General features: G+C 34.2%; 1 protein-coding gene across 1 annotated transcript in view; it reads right to left on the bottom strand.

The window, feature by feature from the left end:
* The window catches only part of FSTL5 (follistatin like 5), a 245,155-nt gene that overhangs the window by 177,705 nt on the left and 41,564 nt on the right, over positions 1–25,886 (bottom strand). The gene's annotated exons all lie outside the window — the stretch shown is intronic.

The following is a 25,886-nucleotide window of genomic DNA, read 5'->3' as shown; positions in this document are numbered from 1 at the left end:
ATTATTTCTTCACACAAGCTTTATTTCGCACTTATATTTTTTCCCTTGTCCCAGTTTTCTAAGTAATTTCCCAGATAATCCAATTTTGCATTAATTCAGTCCAGCATAAATTCTAGCCCTTATATAGACTAAGTATCTATACTAGGTAGAGGGGGGGGGGGGGAAAAAAAAAAAAAAAAAAAAAAAAAAAAAAAAAAAAAAAAAAAAAAAAAGACTTGGAGAGAGCAGTAGAAACTGGTGTTGAGATTATGAATTTTGTCAGAAAGATGAATTCCCTCTAGCATGGCAGTTAAAAAAAAAATACAGAGTGTCAAGAAGGGGAAAGTGAGGAAATCCCACCATTTCTGCTCTCTTGATAGGATCAGAGGAACATCAGAACAGAAAAAGTTAACTAAAGGATCTCTGCATTTAGTAGTCTGTTATTTCTTTGATCCATTCAGAAACCATCCTTTCCTAAAGAAAAAAAAATCCATGAAGAACCAAAGGAGAAAGGCTATATGAAGAAATGATAAATCAACTGTAAGTGGAGAACAGTATTTCCACAGACCAAAGTCAACAGATGATTATAAGTTTTAAATAAAACCGAAATGAAATCTACCCTAAAGTGAAATTGAAATAATGCATAATTCATCTTACATAAAGCCTCAAAAATCATCTCAAATAGCATTAAATAAGGAAATATATTGTATTTCTAGTGCTGACATGATCTTTCCAAAGTAAATACAACAAAATCTAAGGCTAAACTAAACAATGAAAGTAAAATGAACAATAGATTTTATGAGTAAATATATATATAACATTATATAACTGTATTAATATATATTTAAACATACATGCATATGTGTATATTAATATATATACATATCTGGCTATTTTATAAACCAAGTTACAAGCTCTTACACAACTGAACTTACCATAATATTACTATAGATTACTATATGTCAAGTACAAAAAAATACAATAATGTATGTAATTGTGAAAAGGGAATACAAAACGTGAAGTGAAATGGAACTGTTATTGCCAATTAATTGTGACACAGTGTAACATAGCTCATACAGCCTATGAATAGGAACACAGATAGAGCAAAGGATACCTGCATACACATAACACAGGATGCCTCTATTTTAAAGGAAAAGATATGTTCTCCTTAAACCTACTATTTTTGATAGCTTTTCCTAATCCTACTATTGTTTCTGGAAGTAAAATGAAAATACAGCACAACATAAAATACCGAGTTTTGGTTGACTGGTTTTTGGTTGGGTGTTTTGAGTTTTTGGTTGTTGGTTTTTTTTTCCAGAGAAAAATAAAAGAACGGTTCCTTATGGGCAAATACGGTGTTCTAATCAGGCATTTCCTGTTCTCTTCCCAGAAAAGCTTCTATTCTTTTTATGACTTTCTCTTTTGTGACAATAAGGGAGAAAAGAAATACCTCTCTTCCTCAGACTTTCATACCATTCCCAAATATACCCTTTTGTTATCTAGCCACAACTTGCTTCACGTGAAAAGCTTTGATAGACAGCTTTGTTATCTTGTGTTTGTTTCCTCCTCTTGCATTTCTCACTGTGTAATAACATAAAGACCATGATTATGGGAGGCTGAAATTTCTGAAAGAAAGTTGTTCTTCTATTTTCAGGCTACCTAGGCCAATCTTTGCCATTTAGTCCCTCTCTAACAACGTGTCATCAAATAAATTCTTTGCAATAGCTTTTATACTACCACAGAATTACAGAAGAAAGGCACAGTCCATATACATAAGAACTATACAGAAAGAAGAAATAGAATATCGCATCTTTGTAACTATAGAATATATGACTACATTAGAACTAATTGTGATGATTTTTATTTATCCATTTTAGGAAATATATGAAGTGGAATAGTTATAATATTGTGAAAATAAAAAAGTTTATGTTGACAGAGGACAACAAGCATCTTCAGGCTTCATAGAAAGCATTCCTATTTCTCTGCACAAAACTCCATCCTAAAAGTGTGCATAAATACTGAAAAGAGGCAACGGTTGCCTTCATCTTTAAGCAGTGTACTTGTGAGCAGTCAAAAGTTAAACTATAAAACATCATCTAGACAATGTTAAGAATTAACACAAGTGTAGGAGAAACTATCAATAGCAGTCTGCCTAATGATTTAAAATTATTAAATAGCAGGCTGCCTTTTCTCCTAAAGGCTTAGACAAACTGTAAAGACACAGAGCACAAAGAGGCCTTCAATAAATTAGCAGGCAAAGTCTCTCTAAACAGGGAACCACATTACTAACAAACTGGCAAATCTAGAGGGAGAAGCCGCTACTGGTCTTATACCAAAATAGATAAAGAGATAGACAGACATGAACTAGCAAAGTTTCTTCTCTATTGGAAAGCAATTTCTGTTCCTTTCACATCTCACTCTCCATTAATACCACTCACATTAATGATACTCTGTAATTTATAGGTTTTTTTGAAATTTACAAATATTACTCCCTTTATAAGCCAAAGGTACAGCTGGGGTTAAGTTGTAATGAAATAAACATCAGACAAGATAATACAGTATGAGAGTTTGTGGGGAAAACCCTTAGATCTTCCATCCTTTTGAAGTGAAATGAATATTCTTTTTAGTATCCTTTCAGAAAAGGAAAAGGATGAATACAGTGCATTTGGCATTAATACCCTCGCACATGTCATATGGACTGCTTTAGCACTGAATTTTGCCTCATTAACCATCAAGTAGAAAACCTACTACTTATTTCTTTTCTTTAACCTATTTCTATCACTCCATTTTTAAATAATTACATCTGCTGAGTGTTTACCACACTATTCCTTCCAGACCAAACTGAAAAAAAGTGCCAAAACCTCCCCACTCACCCCCAAGACAATTTTCATGCACATCTGCTAAATTCTAGTACAAGGAGGAAGCCTGTATTACAAAACAAGTTGCAATCTTAATAAGTTAGCTCTCCCACAGAATATGTAATCACCATAGGTGCCATTGCACAGCAATGCTCCAATAAACATATTATCATCACAGAGGAGCACTCCCGTTCTGCAAGTAATGAAGTGCTGTGGCGATGGCACCRTAGGCAACCTGGTACTGAATAACTTTCTGTAATGTTTAAGAAAGTCAAGCTTCATTTGATAGAAACCAGCAAGAAAGCAGGCTTAAACCACTTCAGTACTCCTCCACTTTTTCAAGTGTTAGGCACTGGCTTGGTCATTACAGTAAAACAGAGCAGTTTGTGCCACTTGTGCAGGAGCAACCAGGGAGGTAGGCTGGCACATAGCCAGGGCCTGAGGGCTAATGACTCATTTGTGCCACCACATGATTCTCCCCTGACAGATACGGGCAGAAATGCATGAAGATGCCCATATCTGCTTGGAGAAGGTTAGATCTTTCAGAAATGTTTCTGTTTAAATTCAGAATATYGCCAACCCCCGATCTCTGGAGCACTCTGCAGAGGGCACTATTCTCTCCACAGAAAGGTGACATTTTTATCTTTGTCTTCTCCATTTTCTGTATGAACTTACATTGATTTCTTACTGTGAAAAGAACAATAATTTGACAGTGTCCCATAAGAAATAAAAATAAAAGTTACAAATTGCATGAGCCTTTTGAAGTCTGGTTACTCATGGATCTCCCAGCTCTTCCTTTTTTCCCCCCTTAATTTCCTTTGCAGGAAGTCCACCTCTCCTGTGCAAACAGGGTTACTGGATAAAACCCGGCTAAGCGACCAAATATACCAGCTAAGTGACATGCTAGCATGCATATGCTAATGGGCTTGCCATTACTAACACGCTACCACTAATTATGGTGGCTGAGGTGTCCCTCCTTTCCTCTCTGGGAGATACTAATTAGGTACTCTGCTTTATCAAGCAGTTGACTTGCACAAAACTTGTAAAATATCATTTTGAGACTCCTATTTCACTTTCAGATTTCATTCAATCTGATCAACGATCTCAAAATTTATTATGAGGGGACTGACGGACAGAAAGAGTGGCTGCATAAGCTTCATTTCCTAAGGCAGCCAGACTGTAAGAGAAATAAAAATATAAAGAATCCTGAGGGAGCTAATCAGCAGCTAACAATGTACTGAGGATGCAACTAATTTACTTTTGGACAGCACTGACTACTAAGGCAAGAAGAGAGAAAAAAATAAAAAATTAAGTAGAATAGCTACCAGGAGCTTTATTAAAGAGATAAATGGTTTCACAAAGTTTTAAATGCCAGGTGAAATTGATCCTGCAGTTAAGGTCATTGTACCAGGCTCAGAAGATCTGTCATAAGTAAACACATTCCTAGGGCTAGCGAGCAGTTTCAGTATCCTCATCARGTGCAGTCAGCATCTTAGGAATGTAAAATGAGCTAATTCTAGCGCTGCCAATGGATTTGTTTGGCTATTTCATTACTAGCTATATTCACTGGTGCATAATTGTGCTTACAATTTCCTTTAACAATTTATCACCTGGAGTGGCCTTTTAATTAGACCTAATTTCCATATTAAAAATCCAACTCTTAAATTTTCTTAAAAATATGTACATAAGTCTTAATCACAGCTCACTACAACTTGGACTGTGTCAGAGCTAAAATGATAGAATCATACGCAGTTCTTTTAAAATACATTTCTAACAACTCTTCATACTAACATATATGATGTAATAATATAGAGAAGCTTTCATTTTTTAAGTGGGCCAAATGTAAACCTTAAATCTTATCTGCAATATAAATAAATCTTCACTGGTCTAATGCCGTTTAGATTAGTATATTTTCAATATGGTTTCCTGAACTACAATGTAGGACATCTTGATCGCTTTAAAAATATATAGAACACATCTTACTTTAAGTAGAGGGACCCAAGTGGACTGCAATAACCCATAGGTAATATAGCAAAATATACAAACATTTCACATTCTAAACACTTGCATCAAACTTTTGAAGCCTGAAATTGCAAATAGACTGAAATTTTCCCTCAGTATATAAGGTAGATCATATTTTTTTTTTTTTTTAAAGTATCATTTGTGAAATCAACCACTGAAAAACTGGTTATTGTCTTAAGCTGTACTAAAAATGTCATCTGTCAGTCTGAAAGTTCCTCTACCTCATTTTCAGCTTCCTCRGCGCACCAATATAAAACTCTCCCAATATTTCAAATTTCTCCCCAAGGTTAGAATCTTTCTCTATTTTCACCACTTTCATCATGATGAGATTCAAGGGTGTCCTATACTCACAGAAGAACTGATGCACTAATTTATTTCTAGAGTAAAGAAGCAAATCTAGAAGTATCAGGATAGATGAAAGAATACAGAGAGCTTAAAGCTGAAATATTGTGTTTGAGGCAGGTGAAAGAACGGAAATCTCTCAATCTTTCCTTATTTATCTTTTTCCCTTTGCTGCAGGTCCTACAGAATTTGCTAGGGACAGACTTCATAGACTGCCACCTATAGATGTGGGACGCTTAAGAATGCATTGAATACTCTGAATACATCATCATTAACACCGTAGTACAATAGAGTAATTATGGAGGAGAATTAGTACTATTCTCTCCTCATATTATACATTCCTACTGCATGGGACATTGCAGTTCATATCATCAGGACTCAGTGTATGTTAGAAATCAGAACATTTTCTGAGTTGGATAAAACTTTCTGCTCAAAAAATGCCTAAACTAAAAATACTGAACTCACAGTAAATATAAACAAACCACCTAAGGAAATCCCCGTACATTTAAGGCAGGCAGGCTTCCATTTTCAAGCTTTTTTTCCAAGCTTTTTTGGCTTTTATAAGAAAGGGAAGGAAGAGAGAGAGGAGAAAAAAAAAAAAAAAAMACACACACACACCTCTGCAGTAAGGAGATAACATGAAAATGCAATTTGCTTCTGTGGATTTATCCAATTTAGCTTTGAACATGTATACTTTTTCATGATACAGTTTACTTCATTTTTCACTATGCTTCACTTAGAAAAGAGATTCAGGAAGAAAATTTTTCTTTTTAAAAAAACAACATCAATAATCAAGGAACACTATAGTGCACCTATCACAGATTTTTATTTTCTAATGGACAGTGCAAAATGCTTGAAGAGGGCTGAAGGAAAGAAACTGCTAGCATAGAATAGTATAGCAGAAATGGAACTTGTTAACTATAAAATCCTTGTTAACTATACAATTTATTTCCTATTGTAGTAGGTAATGTGCCTGGCTCCCAGAAAAATGTAAATTAGTATCATATAACATATTAACTAGCAAAATTAGAGATGCTGCTATTTACGTAATATCTGGTCCATTGTAACTTCAAGAAATAATAATATAAGACTTGGAAAGGGGAAAATTTTTTTCAGACCTTCCATATTTTCCATTGTTCTGCATAATASTCAAATTCTGATATCTATAGATATTACAGCTGTTCTATTTTGCAGCTGCCAATTCCTTTTTTTGGCTTTAGTATAAGCGCACTTCATACACATAACTACGCTCTAAAAGCAATGTGGTTGATTGGTTATGAAGAGAAATTCAGAGAGAACATCATAAACTGAACTATGATCTCTGTGAGTTCMGTTAATTTCCAAATAGGATTCCACTCTTATCTCTGAATGCTTTTATGAAAACATAAAAGTTGCCTCCTTTCTCCATGATAGCGACACAATCCAGACCAAAAATACCAATTCCTTCAAAGGAAATGAAAATTAATGAACTGAATCTTATTTGTTTAATTCAAGATGAAGTGTGTTTACCTTTCTAAGCAACCTCAATTTGAACAAAATCTTGCTGCATATTGACGTACAGTTTTCCATTTGCAAATTCTCCTGTAGATTACATACTAGATTCAGTCATAATATAGCAGCTTAAGAATGATCTTGAACAACTGAATTTAATTTCTTCAGATGTACATTGTCCATTCCCTTCATTTTCCAGCAATTCCAAGAAGTGAAAATTAGGGTTCCCCAAGCCAATTTACAAATAATCAACAAATAATTTATCCCTTTTTACATTCACAGACACCTCACACTGTCATACAGATATTTTAATAACAGCTCAGTCATTTTCTAGTGTAATTAGACATTTCCATCATGTCAAGATGAGTCAAGTAAAACTTTTTCTTTATGAAACTAGAGATACATTTTCCAAGAAAACATTTGAATTTTTTCCTGTTATGTATTTTTGATTGATAAATATGTCCATATGTCCATAAAAATCAAAATCTATGGGGGTTCATAATAGAAATAAATCATAAAAATCAAACTAGGTTCTGTGGTTTTTCCCTTTGCGTAAGCACCGTCCTGCTTTGTCCTGTATTGTCTACAGGAGCTGTGTTTCCTATAAACAGGGAAATAGGAAAAACAATCACTAGTCCATGGACTTGCCCCAGATAAACAACAGAAAATCCCTTAACGGATTATTGGTTTGCAAACAGTTTAATGCTTTACTCTGAGACAAAAAGTCTGGAATCCTTTAACGCAAGTGGAGATTACAAATGTAATCTCACAGTGGAGCTATCTCTTCAGTATAAAATTCTGTTGACCAAATCAACAGAAAAATATCTGTTATGCACACAAGACTGACTTCATAGACAGCACTATAAGAAAGGTTAGCAGGAAAACACATGCAGAAGAATAATGCTTAGAATAAAACCCTGAGGGTAAGCAATGCCCATGCAGATATACTATTTTTCCAGTTTCATGATTCTTCTGAAAAGTATCTGAGAAAGATGAGTATATTGCATATATTTACCAGCATTAAGAGGAAAAAAAAACAAAAACCAAAAAAANAAAAAAAAAAAAAAAACCCCACACCCCACACAAACAAGGACATAACTCCAGTACAACTCTGGAGATGTGAAGTAGCTCCATTAGAGGATTGAGGGGGCTAGCTAACACTATTGTCTGCATTTTAGATGACTAGACTCTGATACCCTTGGTAGGGCATCCAGTACATACAGCATTCTTCAATATAAATATATATGTGGAAGCCTAAAGCCACACCTAGAACCTGCACTGGCCAGATGAGCATTCAATAGCATTTCGGATCAGACATTTCACCAAATAAAACAYAGAAACTCCCATTTACAAAAGGAGCTCAGAAAGATCATAAATAGTGGTTGTTYTGCTGCCCAAAAAGCTCTTTCATTCCATTTACTGATTCATTACCACTAAATTGATTGATTGCATTGATTATGGAATGATTACCACTAAAACATGCAGTACTTGCAGCTGCTTCCTAACCTGAGTTAGTATTTATTCAAGTAATTTGTGATCAGACCTTGTTAACAAATGTTAGTATCTAAAACCGAATTAAAACAAATGATACATCTTTTAACTTAAGGGCCAGAAAGAGAATTCAGTCCTCTATTTCTGGGCTGTTGTATGGCCTAAGTGCAATACAAGGGCAATAACAGTTGACTAAAGTTTTTCAAAACCTGCTGGAGCATATTAACCTTTACATGACAATTTGGCAATGGAAATTCCTTTTGAAAAAGTGATTCTTGCCCAATGTTTTGAGGAAAGAAAGYGAAATTAAGAGACAGGTGACATCCAGTACTTTTGAGGTGATTGCAACATATATTGACTACAATTAAAGGCTCCTACCTGTTTCTTAGCTGTTCCCTTCAACTACTACAGCTGCATTGTGCTTGTCAACTTAAAGCACCTTCTTGCTCAGCACATTTCCTCCTCCTTATTCCACGTGGACAGACATACACACAAGCTTCATTACTCAACACAAGACTATCTTCTCCTATAAAAATGCATATTTAACAACTTTGGAAAGTTTTTATGTAAAATGTTAGAGTTGCCATCTTAGTGATAGCCTGGCTTTTATATATATATAGACACACACACACACACACACACACACACACACACGTATAGATACACAGACAGGCCGCTCTCTTTGATGAAGAGGGAAGGTGAAATGAGGTGATTATATTCAATATAGAATTTATCTGTCATAATAAAAAAGTCTGGGAATTTAAAAATATATATTGTTTCCTTATCTTCAGCATTTGTTCAAGCATTTATGTTGTTAATGTCAACTGGCTTCTAAACTAACAAAAATGTAAAGACTTTTTACATAATTTTAGAGCATTCAGAACCAAACAGTTGCCTTGATTGGCTGCTTAGATTTGTTGCCAAAAGTAGAAGACCGATAGACTAAATTTTCCAAAACAAAATACTAAGTATGGGTATAGTTATAGATATTTTTCCTCTTCTGTTCCTAGCCCATCTAGATTTATGGTTCACTGTAATCCAGAAACAATAATCTTCAGTGATGATTTTAATGACTTATTTTAAATGCAATAGAATAGAAAATGGAACARAATGGAGAAAGGCATAAAACAGAACATAAAGGAACAGAAAGAAGTTTTGCTGTCCTGGCACTTATCCTTAAGTACTTGTAATTTTAATGCATAAGTTTTTCTATCTTTGTTAACAGAATTGTTCAGTATAAGTAGTGATATYTTTACAATGTCAATAGCCAAGGAAAATTCAGCACAGAAAATTAGCTTATCACAGTTAATAGTAAAAGTTTCAGGTCACTTTTTTTTTTTTGCATGTGATTTTGATTAGACGTCAAGCAATTTTGAYTTTTGATGCTATAAAAACAATTACAACATGTTAACAGAAGTACATAATGTTTCTTTGTAGCATGGCATATCTTGTAATAAATCTTTTTTTGGTACAACAGCACATTGAAAAACTCAAAGTTCCAACACATCTTGAAATTAGCAACTAAAGCACACACTACAAACACGTCATCTAATACACAATTCCTATAAAAGAGAAAGTCTAAGATTTAACACATTTTTRTGAATTTCTATGATCAGCAGCACACAAGTCTCGCTCTGTTGGTGGTATGTGATAGCTGAAACAATGGTARTGCTGCTTTTGTAGACATTGATTTTTACTGGAAAAGTAGGAAATAGCGTACTGCCTCTCAACTACAGTTCTCTTGTTAAAAATATGAATAGCAAATAAAGTTTTAGTACCATGAAATAAGTTATTACACACCTTTGAGGATCTTCCTTAGTAATTACTATTACTACATGAACACACCAGACCTATAATCATCKTTGGAACTAGCGATTTAGTCTTTTCCTGTATTTCCAGTATTGCTGGCACTCTGCCCCAATACTGCCCCTGAATTAGACAGTCTGCCAGGAACTAATGAGTCCTAAATATTTACCGAAAGCTACTSTCTTGGGTCAACACTGGAACATAAGGTCCTTCATCCTTGAAGGCTACCAGTCACCCTCACCATGAGCTTTGATATAATTTAAACTTCACATACAAATGGATCAAGCTTATAATAATCATGAGGACGCAACATCAGCAGGTCAATTCCACATAAGCCTTATCTATAGGAAAACTGTATCAGTGCAATTTTAAAGGGACTAGTCAGATCAAGTTAAACACAATATTTATGTGTTTCAAAGTGAGCAATGATACATATTCTGCTACTGTGGTCTTGTGGTTGTGTGGCTGAAGGGAAGAATTAAATCAAATCCAAACATATTGTGCATTTTCTGTTATCTGAATAATGTAAAAACCATAAAGTAGCTATCATTTTTTCAGATAACATAAAATGGAATGGTTTCTTTTTTCATTATCTGAGTTTCATTATTTAGCAGAAGAAAATGAACTACTCCATTATTTATCATTTGGTGCTTATTTATTGAGTATAGAGCTAGCCAAACATTTTGGACCAACATCCAAAAAGTCAGTTTGACATTCTTTAATGGATGACATTCATTCTAGATCCAGAAAAATGCAATGTCAAAAAAAGGGATGGGGAGGGAGGCAGGGAAGGAGCAATAGACATTGCCCCATTATTTTTCTCAGTAAAATGTTTGGAAAAACAAAAGGGGAGAAACAATGAAATACTTAGTAGTAAGAAAATAAYAACAATAAGGAAAATAGCGCATTAGAGCATGAGTCTTTCAGAATTGAACTTAAGAACTCTATATATGTAAAGTGTTCTCAAAAWTTTTTTTCCATTCTGAAGTAGGCTTTCAGTTTCAATTTTACAAATGACATAGTCAAGTTTCAGAAATCCATATGTGAATATGGGCATTTTAATGACATACATATCACTTGATCATGCATGTAGGTGGGAAGATTCGGCAGACCCACAGACTTGAGGGAGGTGTCCACCTTTCAGGCATTTCATCAGTGTTCTTCTATCTCATTTAATTTAGCATGGATTTAAGTTTCACATCCTGAAAGTCACACCCTGTCTCATGGAGCTCTTCTGAGCAGATGAACCTTAGTACCTGAGGATATAGAGATACTGCAAGTACAGATCAGCACTTTTAAGCTCTAGGATCTCCTGAACACTGAGTTCTATCAACAATTGCCCTTGTATATCTGCTTAGCAGATTTTCCCATATTTACCAAATTAATATCGCAATTTCAACTTCTGAAACATTTAAGATAGCTATGAGACTGTGGTACGAGTTGGTTGGTTTGGATTTTTCTTTTCTCCTATGCATGACATGACCTGCACAATCACTACCATATGACCAAGAAAAGACCACGAACAAATCAAGGCACTGCTCACTGGTATTGCAGTGTTCTCTCTCTTACAGAGGGCACTATGTTAGAAGGCCCAGGTCTCCTCTTAGCATGTGGAAACAACTAACTTCCCTGGTTGCTCTGTTCCATCTGCTACAGATGCTATCTTGGACGACAGGAGCAAGATCAAATTGCTTGGCTGAAATGTTACTTGCCAGGCACTTATTCATTTGAAAAGAAAATGGCAAAACACCTTCTTGCCATCCTTTGCTGGCAAGTRGCAGGATTTCAGTGGCCTCTAATTTTGTGCTAATCATGGCCCATCCCTTCTGCTTCAAAAGAATCAAAGATTACAGGCAGAAATTGTGCTACTGGCAAGTAACACACAGTATCGTGTGTTGGTCTACATCACTGGCATTGGAAAAGCAAGAGCACGTTTGCAAACTGAAGCAGGATTAACAGAGCTGCAAACTTCTAAATGACTAATCTCTAGCCATTATTGTGCAAGTTATAAAGGAAAACTCTGGGGATGGCCACAGTCTGGGACTTCCATAGATTTCCAGAAAAGTGCCTTTTTTTTTTTTTTTTTTTCCTCTCTCCCCTGTTTTACAAACATCTGCTAGAAGGTGTCTAAATGAAAGATAAGTTAACAACAGGCACTTACTGCAAGGGTAGATAATTCACTTTACTCAGAAAATTCCCTTTTGAATGATGGTGTCTGACTTAAGGCCCCATCTGCAATCTAAATCCTGCACAGCTGTAGAAKGCCATTGTTTGATTTTAAATCAACCTGATTTTCTATGTGTATGTAGGATTCTGTCAATATAAAACCATTTTTATATCTATAGCCTGTAAAACATGACTGAATATGGGTTGAAAATYCCCCGTTTTCAATTTTCTTTTCATTACCAGTATATTGATTAGGCAATTATTAWACCATTTAAAAATTAGAAATTTCTGTTGCACTAATACGTGCAAATAAGCTAATATTTCTCTGTAACCAGTGTGATTTAAGTGCCATTAGTAAATCAATATGCTAACATACCATGAACTAGAAAAATAGCTTCTCCGTGTCCACTTAACATTCTATGAATAAAATAGTGTTCTTCCATGTTTTTCTGAGTTGTCCTTCCAGTGCCCTAGCTGAAATTAAAGAACATAAAATTCTAAGCCTGTTTAATTTAGAATAGCAAAGAATTAATCCTAATAATGAAATAACTCCATACACTGTTGTCTTTGAATCATTAGAGGATTTGCAGATAGTATCTTGTGAATGCAAACAAGATAATCAGACAAGTGCAGACACCAAGTAGCCCTTTTTCCAAACACTGGTGGGCATGCATATTCAACAGAATGCAAATATTGACTTTTCTGATAGCAACTAGATCAGATTGCTAAACTGTCTGATGGGACACACTAATCCCACTGCGGGAAACAGTCCTGACCTTCATGCTCTGTAAGGCTAGCGTGTAGCTTACTTGCATTTATGATTCCCCTAACCTTTAAGCAATTGCCACAAYGGGAAGAGGAAAATACATGGAAAAGGGCAGTTCCTGTCAGTACAAAAAGATTTGAAAGAAGGTAAACAGGCTTCATGTCTCATAATGCCTCTAGAGAGGCCAGGAAAGGAAGAAATGCAGTTTCTAGTTGATGGCTTATTATACATTACTCGTATGTAAGACTGCATATGAAAATATTCTGTTCTCATAATAAGCAAGGAGAAAGGATAGTAAYATATCAGACACCAGCATGTACAGAGATCAGTATGTCTAGAAACTATGGTAGAATATCCAGGCTCATGAAAGTGTTAATGTTTTGAAAAGCATTGATCAAAACTGAGTGCGTACAGTGATATAAATAGACACTTTTTCAGTGACTTTTACAAAATAAAACCTCAAACTTAAACCCCCAAGGTCTATTGTACTGAATACTTAATATGTTTTGATCTAGAACTCATTTACTTTAAAGTTCCCAATCTTGTCTAATCCAACACTTCAAATTGGAGGTCAAGCAAATAGATGGGAAAGGACCCAGGACTTCCTGCTATTCTATTACACCTGCAGTAAGTTTCAGGAAACCTTCAAAATGCTGCTTAAAATATGTATTTAAAACACATTTATAATTTTTCTTGGGATTTTGTTTCTGTCTAGGAAGATTTTTTCCCCCACACATTTTTGTCCGGACTACAACCAGGAAATACAAAACAGATTTGTACAGTTACAGTTTGAAACTTCTTCCAAATGTGTTTCATAGATTTTTGATTAAAGACTATTATAGCTTTTATTATTAACTACTCCATTAGCCAAAAATAAGTAGAAGTAATAAGAAAAAAAAATAAGAAGAAGTAATTTTCACCTGAAGTATTTAGAATTGTTCCAGTGCAGTGGATCCCTATACAGAGAAGATGATGTAAAAAAACCAAGAGGATCAGAAAATAACTGAAGTCATCTAAGAGTCGTCTGAAGCAGCAACATGCCCATATTTATGGTCTGTAGTGAAGGCATGGTATAAAGTCCCAATGACACGTTATGACCTTTTCCTCTGTCAACTTCCCTCAACAGAAACATGTCCCATGTTTCAGCAATAAAGATTTTCTTTTACAGTGAAAAATATTTTATAAGACAGTATTTCAACTTCTACTGCAGAGCTCTTAAAAGAGTTCCAATATAGTTATTCCACACACACACACAGTAGCAGTCACTAACTGAACTTGAAATCGTCAAACATATTTACTGTTTACTTAAAATTCATGCCGACTTTTTTTCCAGACTAGCAAAGCTTAAGAAAACAGAACTGGGGAGGTGGGGGCAACAAATAAAAGTCTTGTTGAGTAGTATTGAAAGATTTTTTTTTTTTTTTTTTTACTTCATTAAGATTTAGAGGGCACCCAGAAAAGCTAACCACGCTTTCACACAAAGTTAAAGAGTCACCGAAAAAAGAATCATGGAATCATAAGCAATTCAGACTTGAAAGGACCACATGAGGTCTCCAGTTTAAACTTCTGCTCAAAGCAGGGTCAGGTTTGAGGTCAGCCCAGGCTGCTCAAGACAGCAGACCACAGTTGGGCCTTGAAAATCTCCAAGACTGGAAAGTTCACAACCTTTCTGGGCAATCAGCTTCACTACCTGTGYTCTTGGTTAAATAAATAAAAGCTTTGCATGCTGTGATCCATATAGCAAGTGTACATTTTGTTGTAACTACTATATTGTGTATTGGATGTACACAGGTAAAACAAAATGAACAATATATTTATATGTCATTGTAAATCAAAAAAGACTAGATGTATGTTACAGAACTCTAATAAAATTTACCTTCATATAACATATCATTTTATATAGTCACATTAATTCTTTGTTGGTAAAGTTTACAAGATGRTATAAACTATTTTAGAAAGTGTATATTCCTAGAAGGCGTGTCTTTTTAAGACCAAGAGTCCTTTTTTAAGAATCAACAGGCTATGTGTTGACTAGCTCTAAGCAAAATGATCTATCCAAACACCAGCATCCAGACCAATATGTTTTTAAGCAATCTTTACCCTGTATTCAAATTTCTRCACTCAGCATCATTTTCAAGCTTTCTGTGAATTTTCACTAGAGAAAACAAAAGTGGACTTGCTTCCACTTGCTGCTCTTATACTAAAGCATAGCACTTAAACAGTTGCTCCGACCTTTCTAGGGATCTCATGTAAGCCTCTTATCCCAACATCAGAACTAAACCTCTCAAACTTCAGTGAAAAATAGCAAGAACCTGTGCAGTGGGATCATGATTTCATTAGACAGACATTTAAAGAAGTGTAGAGCATATTAAATCTTTTGTTTTAGMGGTTTTGATACTGAGATGTTAAAAAGAGAAATGTTTCAATGATGTACAAAAAAAAAATCTAAATTGGAGCAATTAATGTCAACATTATAAATTACATTTATCAAGTTGTAATAAAGATTATGACTAAGCAGCATTTGATGATGGAAGTGCTACAATGTCTAGTAACTGTTCCACTATTCATTATGCACAAATGGAAATCTAAGTCCACACYCCACATGATCCATTTCCTGCTCAATTTGCAAACACCAGCAATAAAAACACAGAAAAATAAAAAATATAAATTTTATGACTTAGCCCTAATATTTTAGGTATGCATATGTCAGTGTATGTATATATATATACACACACACATATACACACACTTATGTTTATTCATACACATTTATCTATGAGCATGTTGAACAACCCTACAAATAATCTCTTTAAGCAATGTATACATATCCTACCTAAGTTTTATTGTAGTGTGCAAGTTTTGCCAATTTTATTTTGTTAATCATTASTGTAATGGCCTACTGCTTTTGAGATGACAATGACAATTATAAATAGCAACAAGATTTTTCAGTATTTCTAGAGGAAAGAAGGTGAGAATACTGCTAATTAGATCAGAGTACAAGCTGCATAAATGATCCTCTGGGCATAGAAATTATGATAGCTGAATATTACATTATTGGTTTTTACCCCCCATTTGTAGTGCATTTTTAGTGAGCAATTATCTTTAAAGCTAAGAGAGAAGAAAAAACAGCTTGTACATTTCATGAGGACAAATCAATGTGTAGTAATTAGAACCTCTGTGGCATATATGCTACAAACGGGATTTTGGTATGCCTTTCTATTTGCTAAAAACTCTTTATTCTCCCCTGCTTCCTGAGAGCCTTTATTTAATCAGTTCTATGCAGCATTTAATACAGCTAAGAAAAATGCTTACTTTATTATTCAAAAATAAATAAATCTCAGAATATTAATAGAACRGCTATGTTTTCTTTAGTTTCTATTCAAGCAGCAAGACTTAAAGAGTACGAAGACATCAAGATTTGACTAATTATTGCCAGTGGGCCAGTATTCACAATTGTATCTGTTTTGTTTGTGTATATTTTGAACTGAGAGCAATTTGAATCCTATTATTGGGAGCTTCTGCATTGATGCCCTGCCAGCATAGTGATCTAAGGCTATTCTTATACTAAGTCTAGACAGAAAGCCACAAGCTAGAAAAAACAAAATTTATAACTAGTGCAAAGCATAGGCAAACAAATTCTGCATTCTACAAAGTTCAATAARCATGAGAAGAAAGCATCCTACACTACCACCTTGCTTTTGGATACAGAGAACTTAGCTTATGCAATGGTAGTTAGATGTGCAATTATTTGTGTCAAAGGATCACTTAGAATATTTATCCAAAGAGCACTCAATTTTTGGTCACGGATTTACCTGTTAACCAAACGCAGTGCAAGACAGTCCTAAGGGACATACAGACAAAAATCTGTCCTATTGTATCTTGTCCCAGGATGGAATTGCTAATAAACATGTTTTGATAATTTTCCACCTAAACAGCAAAATTACCCCTCTTACAGTTGTGCAGGGCCAAATACAATGAAAATTTGTTGCTGACATCACAATAGTCCACAACAAAGTAGTTCTCCTTTGTCCGAGAGGAACAAAACTTAGTAAACCTCATTCTTGACTGTTACAGTTTTCTAGAGGCAAACTTTTCCCAATACTTTTCATTGTTTCCCTTTCTTTGCAGGAAATACCTTCCTTGATACTGATATGATCACATTTTTTTTTCTATGCTATCATTCTTTTCACTTATATCATCAGGCAATTGATCAATATGCCTCATCTTTACTCTTCTTCTATTTCAATATTAAAACCTTGATGCATTTTTTCTAGTTCCTTGAGGATACTAACAAATTTAATCTCATTTTCAATATAACCTTGTAAATGTAAATCTGTTGAGTATGTGGAAATATTTCTCTGCAACAAAAAYATTTTCCCCATTTTATCACAAAATTTAGTTTTGCAACAGGACCATTAATTGAAAATAGAAGCAGCCCAAAGTCAAAACSATGCAAACTTTACAGTAGAGTTCTATTTTTCTTCACAGAAAGCAGAGATTGTTATTTGATMATTTCTATGGATTTTTCAATCATACTCTTCCCCCCCTCCCCTTGGGATTAAATTCCAATTAGGGTTACTCAATTGAAAAGTGAAAGAAATATTTGCAGAAATACCCAGAATTTTACTGATTAGGAGCAAAGGATGGAAATATTCATTCTTACGAAAGAAACTGCATAAGCAAATAGGTGTTCCATCTTTTTCTACTAATTGCTTAAGTACCTGCAGCATAAACCTGATGTTTCATTTGACTGCAGAGAATTCAAGTTTAAACTATAAACTATTTATATAYTGCTTTGATTGAATTAACACTTTAAATAATCACTTCCAGGGCATGGAATAACTATGGTGAACCAACATCTGTACAGTCCARAAAATATGGGATAAGACTGAAAAAACTGTCTCATTTAAAGCCTATTAGTGTTGCTTCATAGTTAAATTATTTCTGTGCGAGTAGATGGAGGTCAGCTCCAGGGTAAATTTTCCAGGGAAAAAAATTGGTGTCCACTTGGCAGTATGAGTTGCTTTCTCTGAATTTAAATCACCAGAGATGTTTCAAGTACTGAATGAGGAACATACCTGTAACATTAACAGTTGCGTTCATCTGTGACACCCATGACATTTGTCCTGTTTATAGGTTATTAGCATAGTAACGGTATTATTACRCATATACATGTATTTATACAGGTACTTTGCATGTAAAACACTTTTCCACTCAAGTTCTTCACAATGAGAGTTAAAGGCTTTTTATCCTATGTTTAAGCTATGTAGAGAGAAAAAAAATAATGAGAAGCTATTGCTGTTTCTTTTCTGGGAAAAGAACACTTTAATTTATTGAAAATACTTCTGAATCAAGAAAATGAGGAAAGGAAACAAACCTCAAGGAACTGAGGAAACAAACCAAATAATTTTAAAATGTTGAATGAATTTGTTTGGTTAGGCCTTTAAGTTTTAAATGAAGTTTAGTTTACAACAGATATAACTAATGGGACAGATTTTCAGGTACTTGAACTATTGAAAAYTTAAGCATTGAAGATTAAAAGGATTTTGGAAGAGAAATCTACTTGAAGTTGAAAAGCAGACAGACATTTGATCGACAACAACCTCTGGTTGGGATCTTTTGAGAAAAGGGTTTAATAATTACCTACATTTAAATTGCTGGTTAAAATTGCTAGTTAAAATAGATGCATTCATTCCTTGCAAAGTCTCCTTAGAAACATTAGGCTTTTAAGCATAATCAAAACAGACAGCTGGGTCCACCCTTTATGATAATGTGCCATGCAGCTTTATTAATCTGACCTTTGGGAACAAATGAGAAATTTAATACTGCCCCACCATAATTGTTAGTGGCAGGCATTTTAGCAGCCTTTAATTTGCACTTCACTTTAATATCTGCTCCCAGTTATGATGTAAACGTTAACAGGATCTGACACTATTAATCGTGTTCTAGTGTCTAAAACAGTAGCAAAAGAGTGTATTTGGAGTAAACTAGAACATGACCTCCAAGGATCATGAAATGCATCAACTCTTGCTAAGCAAGGTGGAAAGCAAAAAATGAATACTATAGTTGTTTCAACTGGCATCTGAGTAACATACAGTGTTACAGTTATGGAGTAGACATGAAAAAATCATATTCATTAGAACTATATTTCAAGGTTATGTAAGTTTTCATTGTCCTTTAAATTGCATGCAAGAAATATAAGAAAATAGTATATTCCCAATATATAATTAATAGCACTCTAAAATACAATTCCATTCTGCTTTCATTGTGAATATCTGACATGGGTAGGGAAATTGCTCCTGTGTAACATAAATCTGTTGCTTTTTCGCCCAAGTGTTCTTAAAAGAATTGTTTTATAGACTATAAAAAGCACAGAAATACTATCTGCAAGCCATATGGTAGCTGATTGCTATTAAACTTTATTGTTATAAGTGTACAGTTAAAACCAGTAGCATGCTACTTAAATTAAAGAGACATCTATTTACAGGTATTTATTGTGCAGTGTAGACTGAATACAATCTATTTCTGAAATAGCAGTACATGTGATCTGCAGCTTTTGGACATTTCATGCTCTGCTTGGACTTCACATTTTCTTTTAGAACTGCTTTTAGAACCTTCTTCACATGCTGCATTACTCCTCTCATACTCACATATATACAACCTCATTGTCCATATTATTACTTAAATCTTTATCAAAAAGAGACAGCATATTTGTAATGCTTTTAAAGATCCCGGCGGATTTTAAAAAGCATCTCTATATACATCATTCTAGTGGTATAAAKGTCACAGTTGCCTTCTCTTTCAGTTGCAAGATACTATAGCAGATTATTTTAAATATTATATTGAAATTTTCTTATCAAGAGTTACATTATACAGAATAAAAGCATAAAGAATGAAATATTGTTTCCCTTTCCAACATTAAAATTAACTATTATATTGTTTACTGTTTTACAGTTAAAGTAATAGTTCTTAGCAGAACAGCATACCTCTTACAAATATTGTTCTTTTTGGAAATCCTGTCTATGAAGAATACTTCAAAGTATCTTTCTCAGCATTCAGCAACTTGAGATAAAGGGTTTTTTTCCCCTCTCGTTATGTATTTCTTACTTTTAGTCATAAAAATTGAGATTTACATCACACATACTATAAAATAACTTGCCCACACACCAAACTACACCCCGATGGAGGGGYTAAAAATCCTATTTCTGTTCTTCTYTACAAGAAGAGAAGCCTTCTACAAAGGAGCAGAGGATACAGAAGATGTGGGTAGTAATAATTTAAACCAGTGCAACTAAACGCATTAAAGCCACCAAAGCTCTAAGCTTTACATCTGTTGACATGCAATGACCCATTTTGCCGTCTTAGTGTTTTGTTGTTATTGATTTGATTGCACTGCTTGCTACTTATGAGAAATGTGACATGCACAGTCTGCAAACGGTGCACTAATGCTTACATTATAAATTCTATCAAATAAAAGTCTACTTGCTCTTTGCATTGGATTCTCTCGGTGAGCCTAGCCCAGGTCTCAAGAGACACTTCAAACCACTTCATGAGGCATCTGATTTTTTTTTTTTTTTTTTTTTTAAAGGAAGGGGAAAAACAAAAAAGTAATAAAGCTCATGTGATTGAAAATTCACATATTTCAGAATGTTGCTTCTTTAAAGTGAAGCCAGCCTAGTGCTAAACTCAGAAAATGTTAGAATACGTGATTACGAAATTGTGAACAGAAATTTAAACAACCTCTAGTAATAATGGAATAATCTGCCTTAGAGAAAGAGTTCTTACCATCCTACWACCAGAAATACAAGTGCCAAAATAGCACCAGAAGCTCTCTGAAATACTTGTAACAGTGTTCAAATTAAAGAGAAGATAGTTTTATATGCAAACTTCTAAACAAAATGTACACAGAAAAGTAAACATATRAAGTGGTAGTCAAACTTTTGAATATAAAATTTAAATAAGTAAAAAATGCTATATTGATCCTTTGAGCAACTTCTAGAGTAGAGTATTAACAGGAATGAATGTTTCAGTAAGCATTCAGGCCCCTTTCTTCCCCCTCCTAGAATTGAAYCTCTCATCTTTTGAATCTGTTCAAATGAAGTTCTCATGCACTATAGAGAGAAACTTCATGAATAGCATAGAGCATGCTCTCCCTACTGTAATTCAAAAATGTCTGCTTTCAAAGATTTAACAGTTTAATGGAACATAACCTACATTTTTTGAAGGACATGGATGGAGAGGGATCGAACAAGACAGACAAGGATACAAATATCTTGGGTTACCTCTATTGCTTTACCACAGTGCTGCAAAACACAAAAGTAATCATTGAATCTTTTAGATCTKTTAGGCCAGCTAGATCATCTTGCTAAGGAGTGTTTTCCTAAATCTTTGATAGAGATGACTTTGTCCCCTCCAACTTCTTGAATGACATAAGTACTACATTGTAGGGCAAGAATAAGGGAGAAGTAAACTGCCATTTCTCTGCCACCAAGAAATTGTTCTGTRCTAATTCGTAAAGCTGCTACTAAGTCAGATAAAACTTGTATGGATTTCTTTCTATTAGAAATGCAATAAAACATAGAGGGAATACTACTTGTCTTCACGTTTTATCTATTATATACAAACTTTATTATCAGCAGATCTCTCTCTAGAGATCTTCAAGACAATATGCATTGTTTGTCATCTCCCCACCATCCTTCAAGATATTTTCTGGAGATAATTTAAAGTATTTTCTGTTTCCTAAAATCTGCAGTCCTTGCACAAGCAAAATTTAACCCTGTAACATTCTGCAACTACCACATCAATGGGACAGTACTAATGTTTTCATACTTGCTAATTGTTTTAGTGTGACATAGGACTCATGCAATATAACTACATCAATCATATACAACTTGGTTCCGTATCTAAAGGAATGAGAGAAACAAACTGCAAGACATACTTGCTCACCCACTGGCATTCAAAAACAYCCTAATTCATCACCTAAAAATAATAAATACATTTACTAAACTAAGGCCTTAAGGCCTTATTGATTCTGTCTCAGATTATTTCATTTTTAAGTACTAACTTGTTAAGAAAATCACTCACTTGTTTTCTTTTACTCAGGTATAGGGGAGTGGAGGGTGGGGAAAAAAGAAAGCAACACACACACRAGGACAATGTGGAATTCTAAGCAAGGCCAGAGACATTGTGCAAGCATATTGTCTTTTTAAGAAGACAAATGCAAGATATGCAAGTGATGCCCATATGGTATGTTCTTCATTTCTGGTAGCTTAAGATCATAAAAGGAACAGATGTTTGTTAATGATATCAGAAAAGCCTGACAATGTGTTCATAACAATAAAGAATTACATTTTTGAAACTCATCTGTTTGAGCTTATCYGAGTCACCAATGATTTTGTATCACCTTATTAAGGTGATTATAAAAAGAAAAGTATCAAACAGGATGAAAAATGTGGGTTGTAATTAAAATGCCGCCATCAATACTGTCCAATTTAGCTTTGTATGTTAAAGGCATTCAAAGTCCAGATTATCAAGAGCAGTTTGCAAAAACTTGAATATTATTCTTTCAGGTATAGTTAGGTAAGCTAACATCATTACTTATACACACTTATTTTATTTGCAAATTCTATGCAAACTAATTTTTTTGTAAATCTCAGATGGAACAGTTTCATGCTTTTCACTAATTGCTCTTTGAAAGGTCAAAGTAAATAGCCAAAATTGGATGAGTTGTGTACAATATTATCTCATTGATTAATATYTGTATAACAATCATCTTTTCAAAAGTACCTCTGTGCTTTCTTTGTTCTGGTAGATATATTTAGATGCACACATTATATAGAGCTTTTATATAGAGAAAATAATCTCTAGTTCTCAAATAGAAGAAGAAAGTGTCAGTACAATAATTTACCTGCAGAATCAAGAYTTTCAGGATCATTGTGACCCAGTTCAGCTACTGATCAACTGAACCCGTACCAGTTCCGTACCAAGGGAAGCAGTGTGCCCCCATATTTTTTTCCCCCCCCTGAGTGAAGTGGTTGGAACGGTTCTAAGTTTTGCAAAAACACTAGCTAGCTTTCTGCTTCTTCAGAAACTACCCTTGCTTTAATACATTTCATAACATACTTCATTAAAAATATCTAATAACCTCCTAAATTAAGTAGGTCTGAAGGTGATAACAATGGAAAGTAAATTTCCTCAACGTCCTGGTTGGAAACTGCTTGGTCCCTTATTTTTGTGATGTGAAAAGGTGTCTTTGAAGAACTGAATCTATAATTAGATTGTTTGTTACTGTACACTAAAGAAACAAGTATGATTTAAATGAGTACAATCTGAATGCATAACAGCTTRTACAATACATCTTACTTGAATATCTATGCATGGATATACAGATAGCAAACATCTTGGTATCTTTATTGCATTACATATTTATATACTCATACAATGTTTAGGTTTTTTTGTATTTTCTATAAAACAAGCAATATTATACAAAGTTAAACAYTTTTTTCATGTTTTGGCACTGCTCGCTATTAAATAGAAGACCATTATGACACTCATTTCATTTCTATTGCGGCATAGTGATAATCATTTTCATTCCATTCAGGAAAGAGTTCTCAGAAGTATCAGGATGTTTGCCAATGCATACTAAAACTTTTACATARAAGCAGCATTTTTTATTTTTTTAAGCAGTGTATGTACAGCTCTGCAATCCATTAAATGAAATGAGAGAGAAGATCACAGATCAGAGAGACAGGATTAGTGCAGAACAGGATATGTTTGAGCATTGGCGTCTATGCGTGATTGACGCCATGGCTGACAGTAGAAGTGACAGATGGGAAAAACAAGTGGGTCAGAAAAATGTCTGTACAGAAGCCAAAAACTACAAAGCACCAGCAGCAGCATTATCACAACATTAATAGCAATCAGGCTTATTTTATGGGCACAAATGAAGTAACATGAGAAATTTCTTTACATTTCCAATATACTAAAATACATATATTTAATATCTTGCTAGTTATCTATTATCTTAATTCCTGCTGCATTCAAAAAGCATCTGACTTGTTCTTCTGCAAGACCCTTGTCTTATAAAAATATCTTGTTAAAGAAGTACTAAGTTAAAATAAGATACTGAAATACTACTATCAGTAGGAGTTTTGAAGCACTCCATAATTTCATTTGTTAAGGATGTTTAATGAAAGTTGCAATTCATCTCTGAATTAAAAAGACGGCCTGAGCTCTGAAAATTTGATAGTATTTCAGAAAGTGGTTTGGGGCCCTTAATATCTATAAGGTGTCATATGCATGGAGAACAATTAAAATTATGTCCTTAGAACTTCAGTATAATTTACACTTCTCAAAAAAGAGGTAACAGAACAGAAGGCACACRTGAAAATTGGGGATCACTGACAATTCAGGAATACCTATAATAAAACAATATTTTAGGATTATTTCATCTAATGTATACAATATTATAGAAATAGAAGTATAAAATCTTACAAGCCTAAGTAACTAGATATCAATACTTTTTAAAACTTTGTAATGCCAAAAAATATATTCAATGCATGCAGAAAGAGAAATCTCTCCGCTACGCCTCCTCCAAATTCAATAACTACCTATAAGCATGTTGGCATAAACATGTCAGTGCAGAAAACATGCATAATTCTTCCAGTGCCTACCCTATGCTTGAATATTCCTTCAAACTACTAAAATTGTCTGAGTTCAGTTGTCAGCCTAGGCAGAGAAATGCACAGCATGTAGAAAATTCAGTAGATAAAAGATTTCCTCTAGAGATGTTATGGATATACCTACAACAATTCTGGGCAACTGAGTACTGATTTCACTGCACGTTAAAAGGTAATGGATAACTCCGTACAAGTGGCGCCTGACACTTCACTTTTGGCAACAGTTGTCAGCAAATTTTCAGAAGCTTAGGAAATACATTTCTTTGCTTAGTTAAACTAGCATCTAATGAACATGATGAACACTTCTCATTAGCTCATTGCTTTATTTCTGCATTTAATTGTTCCTCGCTGCATAGTGACTAAACACCTGAATGTCAAATACAAAAATAAAACTTTGAAATCATTTAGATTGGTAAAGAATGTAAAGTTTTGTAGCAAAAGGTTTTGTTTTCAATTTATTTAAAGTTGAATATTCACAAGTCTCCTATTTCTGCAACCTTATTTGACTTTTCATACTTTTATATAATTTGTATTATGTTATAAGGCAATAAAAGTATTTAAACAATACATTACATTATATTTAATATCGACATGATTCAACATCATATTACATTACTTCAGAAAAAGATTGAGACTTCAAGGGAAAGGAAAGTTGTAAGTCACAAGCTGCATGAAATGGAAGGTTTAATTTGTAATATACACCCTCAAAATGAAGGGCCATAATTCCTTCACATGATGCAAGTAATAACATCATGAAGAACTTCACTGCACTAACAATTCCCTCTAAACTTCAGATTTAGCTTAGCTTTAGATGCACATGTATAGCCAGGGCGCAATGGAAAGCAAGGAAATTGAGACTAATGTGATGCACAAAATCAGCTGAATTTATTTATGCAGGTGAAATGATTAAAAACATCTTTCCAAAGCAATACAAGAGATGTGTTGTTTTGCTACTTAAATTCATTCCTCTTCTCTTTTTAACTTTGACTGACATTCACTCTTCTCTCCTCTGCCTTTGTTTTCCTTCTCAAAGCGCATTGCAGCCCACTTCCATAAGCACCCATTATGTCAAGACAGCAATCCTTACACCTATTGTACTTGCCATGTCACCTCTCATTACTTGCTTAGCAAACTAAAACAAAAAATACAAACAACAACAACAAATAGCACTGATTTTGCTGGGATTAAAAAAAAAAAAAAAAAAAGCACAAAATCCGCATTCTGTAGCTCTAGGTTCTTTCCATTTCCTTGATACAGAGCTGCATTTTAAGCTAGATACCACAGGCA

The sequence above is a fragment of the Nothoprocta perdicaria genome, unplaced genomic scaffold (assembly GCF_003342845.1).
Source record: "Nothoprocta perdicaria isolate Ctin4 unplaced genomic scaffold, notPer1 scaffold_29, whole genome shotgun sequence".
NCBI classification, from domain to species: domain Eukaryota; kingdom Metazoa; phylum Chordata; class Aves; order Tinamiformes; family Tinamidae; genus Nothoprocta; species Nothoprocta perdicaria.
The sequence above is the reverse complement of the archived record's forward strand: the minus strand, read 5'-3'. Positions and strand labels throughout refer to the sequence as shown.